The sequence below is a fragment of the Gobius niger genome (genome assembly GCF_951799975.1).
Source record: "Gobius niger genome assembly, chromosome: 4".
Taxonomy (NCBI): domain Eukaryota; kingdom Metazoa; phylum Chordata; class Actinopteri; order Gobiiformes; family Gobiidae; genus Gobius; species Gobius niger.
The window spans coordinates 16,451,435-16,461,638 of NC_136855.1; positions in this window are offsets into that span (position 1 = coordinate 16,451,435).

Sequence of the window (10,204 nt, forward strand, 5' to 3'; positions counted from 1 at the left end):
GTTTACAGCACCCTCCCAGCCAAACGGCTTCCTCCAATCGATATCAGTGGACCAAGTGCTCTGCTACTGATAAATGGTAATGCATCAACACCGTTTCATTAGACATAATGGAAAGACGAGAGCAAAGTGTCTCCGAATGAGGACACAGTAATGGTTTGATAGCAGCAACTTGCACAACTTTGTAAGTGGTGGTGTGGCCTCATGTGTGTGACTTGAGGCCAATGTCGGGCGGCACGGTGGCGCAGCGGTTAGTGCTCGTGCTTCACAGCTAGAAAGTCCAGGTTCGAGTCCCACCTGCACGGGGCGCAAAAATAATTTTCCTAGGATAGTTGGACATTCATCATCCAATCAGAGACATATTAGGATTAGGCACCAGCCCACTATCCTTAAGGTCAGTGACTAGGGCAGGGTCAGGGTTAAGTGGATTGGTTGATATCTGTATGACGTTTAACTCTCATGACTTGTGACTGGTTAATCTACCAACTGTCCTAGGAAAAATATTTTTTGCGGACGGGGCCTTTCTGTGTGGAGTTTGCGTGTTCTTCCCGTGTCAGCGTAGGTTTCCTCCGGGTACTCCGGTTTCCCCTACCATAAAAAAAACATGTACAATAGGCCAGGATGAATGTGTGTTTGAGAGTGCGCAAGGGGACAACGGATGGAAATTACAGGCTATAATCCGGTGTGTGGCGTGTTTACATGCATTAGGCCCATGCGTGTTCATTAACATGCACTGTCCCGAACAAATAAACAAGTAAATAAAACTTAGGGCTGGTTCAGTAGTGACAGTAAGCTGTTTTTTTTTTTTAAATGCATAACATTTTGCTATTTACTGTAGCTAGCAATACAAAACATGTTCCTGATGGCCGGCTATGTGTTTGGAAGAGGACCTCATCTATTTAAATCTCATATTAGGTAGCCTTTAGTCACATCTCCATAGAGACCAGCTGTTTACATACCCGCTCCCAATAAAGTCATAGTCAGGTCTGAGGAGAGGTGAGCCGCTGGCAGGATGTTTGTTTACTATTTTTTTTAGGTATTTTTAAATGTTAAAATATCTGTTATAAATAAATGCTTGTATTCTATTCTGTTATTTGGGTGAAATGTTACGTGGTTTTAATTTGTGGAATTTCTTTGTTGCCATTTGCAAAACACTTGATTGGCCATTCAGTAAGAGAGTGGCGATTGTTAAAAGGCCCTAAGCTTGTTGTTTTTTTTTATAACAAACAATTAAGGTTTTTGTAATTATAAATAAATCAACGTTATTAACAATAGTTATCAGTAAAAAACATTTATTTATTTGAGCATGTTTCATATCTGGAGTGGCAAGGAGGTCATATGTATGAACAATTCACACAAAAAAGTAAAAAAAAAAAATCTGCAAGGAAAAGGGACAAAAATGTAATTATTTTAACTTTGTTTTTAGATCAATCTCACATTCTGCATTTAGAGGGGAGGCTCTGGTTCTGCAATACTGTTCCTATCCATTTCAGGTGGATGCACAAATCTTGATTGCTTTTGGTAGCAGTGACCTTTTTGTCCATCTTTCCATATGTTCTGCTTAAATCAATGCATGTAATATGAATGTATAAAATGTCATGTTAAATCTAGAGGGAAATACTTGACTCTTTGCTGTAAATGTCAAACTGTGTCTCTCATTGGACAAACCGTCTTTAAGGTGACTGTATGTCCGCCACACCTGCCCTGTGTATAGGACGATGGTTTTGTTGTTACAAAAGGGTATGTACCTCTCCCTACGGTCCAACAAAGCACGGCCGTTCACTTCTGACACATTTTTCTTTATGGTGGCGTATTTTTCAGATTGCCTCCATGTAAATTTGACTTGTAAAACAGACCTAATTACAGGCGCGGTGGTATGCAAGCCACACATCAAACGGTAAGTTACGGCAAAAGCTGTAAGATCTCTGTCGCTGCTGCAGAAACACTGATTATAACAGGGACATTACAAGGGAATTAAGGCGAAACAGTTTACGTCTAATGTGGCAGCCATGTGAATGGGGAGAGGGGATGAACACAGATATAGCGTTATTAATAATACATAGTTTCATTAAGCAGCTGGGAATGCAGAGACCAGGATCAAGGCGCGGGGAGAGTCAGCGCTGTGGAAGTCCTGGTGTGATGGTGATCCCAGACTTCCTGTCAGAAGCAGGGCCCCTACTGCTCACGCGCTACACGGTTTACTCTTTATAATGCGCAAATTAATCCTCACACTTTGCGCCAACCCTAAATGACATCCATCTTTTTGGCACTATTGCATAGTGATTAAGACTCATGACTAACAATTAGAACGTCCTGGTTTGGGAATGCACGATATATCACCAAAGTTTCATTTTAGTCATGATTTTCCTAACTTTGTTTCATTTTGTCCTTGTTTAGTCCGAATTTAGTATGTTATCAAGTCTTTCTTTGACACAATTTGATGAAAAACTGATTCAATTTAATGGTAAATAGTGCAGATGCTCTCTCATATTGTGCAGATTTATGTATTTTTCTATCTATATATCCTATCATTTATTACACAGGCCGGTCTAGGATTAAGTACTTTTGTGTATCTTTTCATTTCATATGAACTGAATGAAAGAATAAATAAAGAAAAAATAAAGAATGAATAAAGAAAACATTTAACCATAAGGTCAAGCAATATAGTTTTGTGCATGGTATGCAGAAGTAAATACCCAATACTTTCTGCTATGATTACATATGTTGCAGAATTTGTAGTAAATGTGTGGTTTTCAACACAATTCTGAAATAGAAAAGTATTGTAAGGCTGACTAATTCGCGACTTTTCAAGGAAAAAGCTCTTGTCAGTAACAGTAACATATTACTTCCGATTTTGCATCAAGCATTCTTATTATAACAGGGAAAGCCCATTCTGAACAGCAACTTAAATTGACTGAAAAAGTAGTGTTTAAGAGGCCAAACGACTCGGAACACACAAAGAAAGACCAGGAAGAGCAGGGCTGGAGAAATGCCCGGGCTTTGTGTGATTCATGGGCAGTAAATATGCAAAGGCTGATGGCCATAAGGCAATCAGAGCAGCGGCACTCATCTACATGTAGCACACAGGCCATAATCCATCTGAGGGCCAGGAGTGATGATCACAGGAAGCCGAAATAAGAGGCTTGTGTTTATTACCTCCGACACATCCATAATGCATACAGATGTACGGCGAGCGCTGTAGCCTTTGGCCACAGCACTCCCACTCACAGCACAGCCAGGAATATTGTTTTTAACATAATGGAATACAATCTGAATTAAGCACCCATTAAAACAAATAACTGATATCCTCTGAAGTTATTCAGACAAGAGTCATGATTGGGGAAAGGGAAATAGAGAAAAGTAGAGAGAAGTTAATCTGTTACTGTGATTAGGGCTAGGACTAGGGACGACAAATGTGATGCTAGCTGTATCTCGCACACAGATCGTACACATACTTTTAAAAATTAGAAGGTCTTGGCTTTCAACTGAGGTATCACACTGGCATATAGCCTGTAAGCTTTCCTGTCAATACACTTTGAGATTTGGATATGCATATTTGGAGAAAATAACTCTTGGATGGCCGTGGATGAGAGGCCAAATGTCCGTTTCTTGAACTACTGAGTACAGATGATGAAGAAGTTTGTCTACACTCCTGTACAACTGAGAGCTATAGGCATAGAAAAATGAAAATGAAAATTAAAAAATTGAGTATATGATTGTCTATGTTGAATAGTGGCCAATTAAATATGTGATGATAGGCTACATTATCTGTTTCATTCATGGATAGATTTAATGGTTCTATGAATAGTATGTGCACATTCTAGGTCAAGGAAAATTAAGTGAATCAAGATTAAGAAGAATTTAAAATATCAAAATGTAGAAGGTTACATTACGGAGAACATTTGGCATAAAATCACTTGGGTGCTGAAGATTTAGTTTGGTAGCCTTAGTGACAGAGAAACATCACAGTAATTGATTGCATTTACATTAAGATTGTAATACTGAAATCCTGCAGCTCCAATAAAGAGTATTTCCACTTTCTCCTTGTGTCTTTGTTTACTTTTGCTCATTCTCCATAAACAAACAAACACCTTGTTGGCCATGTCTCCACAGAGCACATTAACACCGGGATCCCACCGCTGCGCCCCTAACTAATAAATTGTGTTGAACATTGATAAACTAATGCAATTACCTGCAGGGCCAGCGAGTCAGCTAATTTAAAGATACTAGGTTTCTTCATGGGGTAGGAGGCTCCCGATGGCTCCCATGGGTGAAGGATGGCGCCTTTATTACATCTGTGGGGTCAGCCTGGTAGCATTGTATTAGGATTGATCTTTTGATCCCTGCCTGCGACCCACCACTGTACTCACTCTGTATATGGAAGAGAAAACAGCTTATCTAGCACAAAGGGTTAACTCTGCCAGCCTAATTGAGCACCACCCATCTCCTCCACACAGCAGAAACAGGAACCTAGAGGCTCGTAACAAGCCTGCCGTGACTTATTCACATAATAAAGCAAGGAGATATCTAAATGAGCCATTGAGCCAGCCCGGGGTAGAGAGGCCATTAGCCGCTGGACGCTTGGTACATATTTGTATATCCACAATTGTCCCATCATTTGCATAGATGTGGCTGGCTGTAGAAATGTTAGCTGTGGTTGCAACTCCCCAAAGGGCCCGCTGCAAACTAAATGACTTTGGACTTGTCTGCATTCAGACTCAGGTCACAGACAGATTGATCTGGAAAGTCAAAGCGTAATTTTGTACTAGCAGAGCTGATTTGGCTAGAAAAAAAGGAAAATATAGCCTCTTCTAAATAACACACATCAGATGACAACGTTGTTATTAATCAAGAAAGCTCATAGGCCTATATCTATACTACATGCCATGATTGAAGATATTTTATCATTTAATTTTAGCCTTGAAGGAACCGATAACATAATAACTGTTGCGCCAATAATGTAATAACAATTTACTGGCTGATAATGTAAAAACATTTACATTATTGGCCTGACAAGATTAAAATCCTTCACAGATGTAATAAATTCAACTAATAATGTAAACATTCCTATATTATTGTTCCACTTCCGGCAACACATGCCTTTTCCTATAACTGCAGAGTGTAAAGTGGGGCATCTTATGACGGAAAGGTTGCCGGTTCAAGTCCCTCCTCAGGCAAGACCATGACATCGCTGTGTCCTTTTGCAAGGCACTTCACTCACATTGCATATGTATGAATGTTGGGCATGTGTGAGTGAGTGCTTGGTGGTGGACGGAGGGGCCAATGGCACAGTTTGGCAGCCTACCCAGGGCAGCTGTGGCTTCAATAGTAATCTGTAGCAGAAAGGGAAAATTCTGTTAAGAGAACTAGCATTATCATATTGTGTGTGTTTAAAAAAAAAAAAATCATTATCCTTTTATCATTGTACCAAACTGTGTTTTAGACAGCGGTGGAAGAAATCTCAGACACAGGATACAGATTCAGATACAGGGGTGGGGAACTTACTATTAGTCCCATCAGTTACTTGGACCAACCACTCACTCTCATATGCTCCACATTCATACACAGGCAGGTGGCTGAAGTGCCTTGCCCAAGGACAAAGCAACGTCATGCACTTGTGGAGGCATGGATTAGAACCTGAAATGACTTTACCTTCGTGGTCAGATGCATATGAGCTGCAACATTTCCAGTGATAAAAGATTGTGATAAAAACCAACAAAAAGCGGTAAAATACAAAAGCTACGTTATTGCCACAACAGAGTTGTTACGTTATCGGTTCCTACAGACTTGATCAAAAGAAAAATATGAAGGGCATCTCTCCCAGTGACTAATAGGACAAAGTCCCTTTAGGGTTCAAAGAAGCTGAGCGTGTTACATCCTCTAACTCTTTAAGGGGGTAACCCAACTACATCTTTAAAAGAAATCTAAAAGTAACGTGTTGTACTTTAAGTTTTTTTTTTTATCATTTAGTTTACCAGAAACAGTTGAGATAAAGATCTCATTTAAACACATAGATCATATTCAAACAGTATGTCATTCTAGTCCAGAACATTTCAATCATGCATTCAACTTTCCTCACTTTACAGTTCTATTCATTCACTTCCAACCCACTGAAAAGCATAATCGGTCGGAAAAAAACAACGTTGCCATTGTGGAGGGTGTGGATATTAGCCTATCAACACCTACGATTGATACCACGCCGATGTGTATAACCACAGCTGCCCAAGGATGGACTGACAGATGGGTGGGTGCTATTTTGCGGCTACTGTCTCACAGGCAAAACCACCGTCTGCATCCACACTCATGCAAGCAAGTGAAGTGTCTTGCCTGAGGACACTGGAGCCAGGATCAAAGTGCCAACCCCTGGGTTTGTGTCACTACGGCTCCATTTTAAGGCAAGAAAAGTAACAAAGCTTACTCAGAAAAATGTGAGGTTTCATGCCTTCATAATTGTGTACACAAATCTGTCACCAATCAAAGTCCTGTATTCAGAGGTCAAAGGTCGGCTCTTAATTTGACCCCTGACACATAATTAAATCGCCATCTTTAACCTCAGTTACGAGCCGTCACAGAGCATTGGATTCTCACGCAGCAAATCACTGTAATCAATAGGAGCCGAGCGGACACGTGAGCATGGCGGGCCTGGGGCAGCAGCGATGGCCGAGCACAGATTATGTCTAATGAAGTTGAACTGTACTGGGATCATGTTAGCGTGCGGCTAATTTAATTCTGAATGATGTTAAACAATAACACAGAGAGGGGAAGTGATAAGGCTTCATTCAGTGGTGTGTATTTTCAGTGGTTAACTGTTTGCTCTCCGATTAATATGTTATGCCTTTGTATTCCTATAGCAATAATCAGATTGATCACTTTTGGAATGTTCCGCAGTGTGGCTTTAATAAAATGTATGGGCAACATGTAAAAAGAAATTCTACACTGATTTCTGTGCATATAAATAAACAGGTACACTGAACAGCGAATAAAGCGATTTAAATGAGGCCAAAAACAATAGCTGCAAACGTGAGATTTTGGTTGGAGATGGTTTGTTACAGAAAAACACCCAGCACTTCCAGGACACCAAATGAAATGATGTAGACCAGGGGTGTCGGAACCTTTATCACCAAGGGCTGCATGTTGAAGTAGATGTGCGCAGATTGGTGGTCAGTGCAGTCAAACACTCAACCAAGAGAGTGCGTTTTCTGATGTAGACAGATGGGACTGAGCGTTTTCTCTGGTTTGAAACAAATGACATGTAGGTTTGTATGTTTTTTAGATAGCAAAATAGAAAAAAGATTTAGAAATAGTAACTACACTTATGTTACGATGGACTTGTAGTTGGCGCATGTTGAAAACTTTTGGAGTCTTCATAGTCCCAAGTCTGCCTATGGTTTGGCCTCTTTCAACAAGTCCCTGAAAAGACAAAAGGATCCATGTTTTGGAAATAATAGAGAGGCCTATGTTCAATTTTGTGTTGCAAACAAAGCCTAGATACCTGTGGGGAATAGATCAGCACAGATCGACCTGTTATTTTAGCACTGGTTATGTACAAGAGGATTTAAAATGGTAGCAATGAAGAGCTGCCTCCTATTCTTCCAGTGTGAACAAAACCGAATTAAATGTGTCCCCAAACTCGAATGATGCTGAATGAGTGCGTGCTGATTATGATTTAGAGGCTGCTGGTTTCTTTTGAAAGTGCAGGGCTTTCTCTGTGTCCGGGGGCCTTCTGTTGTGTTTAAAGGGTTGTTGGGGCATAAATACTAAATTAATCATGCTTTAGCTCAACTTGCTGGGGACTGAAATTTGCTTATGGAGGCCCATGATCACATCAAATATTAATAGCTTTTATGCAGAATCGGCTTTGTACCAACGGGGCACAGGCAGCACAGAGCAGTGAGGGAGGGGTCACTGTTAATGTTGTGCCAAAATTCATAGATTTAAATGAACATGTTACTTTACCATCATAATGTAATGTTACCATCAAGGGCCCATATGCATTGTTGAATGCATTGCACACAATTGCCTCTAATTAACTTGCAGCACTGGCTTTGTATCACAGGCAGCAAAACTAATGATTATGAATAAAAACATTACAGCTGGGAATTGTAACATATCCATATGACCGACTTATTGACACCCAAGGGTCTTAATAATAAATTAATAATCTGAAATGACAGAATATTTTCAAGGAACGGATATATAGTTGGTTTTGCTGCTTTGAATTCATTGCATTTCTTCACAAGCTACTCTAGGGATCTCAGATATTATCAAAACCAAGTGGTGCTTTTGCGTGTCATTTTTCTCTTTGACACAAATCAGGAAGTTAGTCTTTGTCACAGATGTTATAAACCTGTTAGCTGTTTTGTAATAAGCTCATACTGAGATAGGGACAGCTTCAGCACACTGGAAATCACAGGGGGGTGGCAAGTAAGACTAGTGCGATATTTAGATGTGGGTCACTATACCACCCACATATTTTATTTATCAACCACTCCCCCCTCAGCGCCTTTAAAACATTCATGTTTTTTTCCCGAAATTATCATATTATTGGATTTCATAATTGTATTTTTACACTTTCCTGGTCTTGGGTATTGAGATCAGCACCACAGTAGGTAAATGACAGGCAGAAGGGGAGGGGGCCACTTGCACACACTGGACGGCAGAGACGACAAGGGGTGCATTGTGGGAGAAAGCTTATGTGATAAAAGAGTTTACAGCCTACTATGCTACATGGCTAAAATCGGATTTCTCACAATTATCTCCGTGAGCCTGACGGGAGACTGCAGGAGGCCCGGGAACCTTGAACCACTGGACACTGATTGGGTTATTCCTCCAATGTTTTTTTTTTCCTGGGGTGAAGGATTTTGGGAGGTGTAGTGGCCAAGTGCATCTCTAAAGTGGCTTGAAGTTGCTATTATTGCTCTGCTGTGAATGATTAAACTCTGAAAAATAGTTAATTGCCCTTGGTGTCTCTTATTATCCTATACTCTGTTCATATTTTATGTATCCTGAGCAGACGTTTTAATCGAAAGGGTTCACTATAGGCGCCTTGAAATGCTAGTTTTCTTAAAGCAACACTGTGCGACTTTCCAGGTGAAATGTTGTAGTCACAAGAGCACAGCGCTGGATCCAGAACAAAATGACTGAGTTTCAAGGGGGTGATAATGTGATGTAGCTAAAAAAAACTGAGGGGGGAATGTTACAAAATGAAGTTGCAATGCACCCTTTTGTTCCGCTGTAGAACTGGGCCCCCAAGGGCATATCAAAATAAAGCAACATCTCCATGGAGACGAGATGGTCATGTCCCCCCCTTGAGAGAAGTTGTCACTTCAGGTCTGAGGAGAGGCAGCTCACAGTGAAACTGCAGGTTTTACAACCAACTTCTGAAAAGAAATGGCTGTATTTTACTCTATTACGCGCAATGCTACACCGTATGGAACTGTATTAATCTTTGTAATAGTTTTAAGAAGACAAGCAGTGTCCACTAGCAGATGACTGTTGCACAAGGGATAAGGCATCAAGAGGTAAGACACGTTTTATATCTTCAATAAAATCTACTAGAATTGAAATGATCTTTGCACAAATTTGGTCATTTAACCTGCAGCAATGCCCATGTTTCGGGGCACGGGGCAAGGCACAGTGGAGCAGCGGTTAGTGCTTGTGCCTCAGGTCCCGGGTTCGATTCCCACCTGGACGAGGCCTTTCTGTGTGGAGTTTGCATGTTCTCCCCGCGTCTGCATAGGTTAGTGGTAGGTTATAAAAAACATGTGCAATAGGTTAATCCTCCAGCCAGGTGTTTCTCACCACCAGCCTGGCCCCACATCATGGAGGTGTGTCCCCAAGCGCTGGCCTATGCTGGCAGCTCACTGCTCCTACAGGTCGCCCCATGCGACACTGAGGATGGGTCAAATGCAGAGAACTAATTTCTCTACAGAGATTTCTCTACAGAGATTAATGCAGTATAATTTATGTTTCAAGTGTGACTGAAAGAAAAGAGAACCAAATGGATCAAAGTGAGTTTGTATTGATAATTAACAGTATAATCATACAATCATATTTTAAAAAAACATGGTTATCAATTCATTATATAGATGAATCTTGGACGTCTCTTGAAAAAAACCTCAATTTCTCCCCGATTCTGTAAACACAAAAACACACTTTCAGAATTTCTGAAAATTATGCCACGGTGAGGAAACTTTTTTTTACTTAC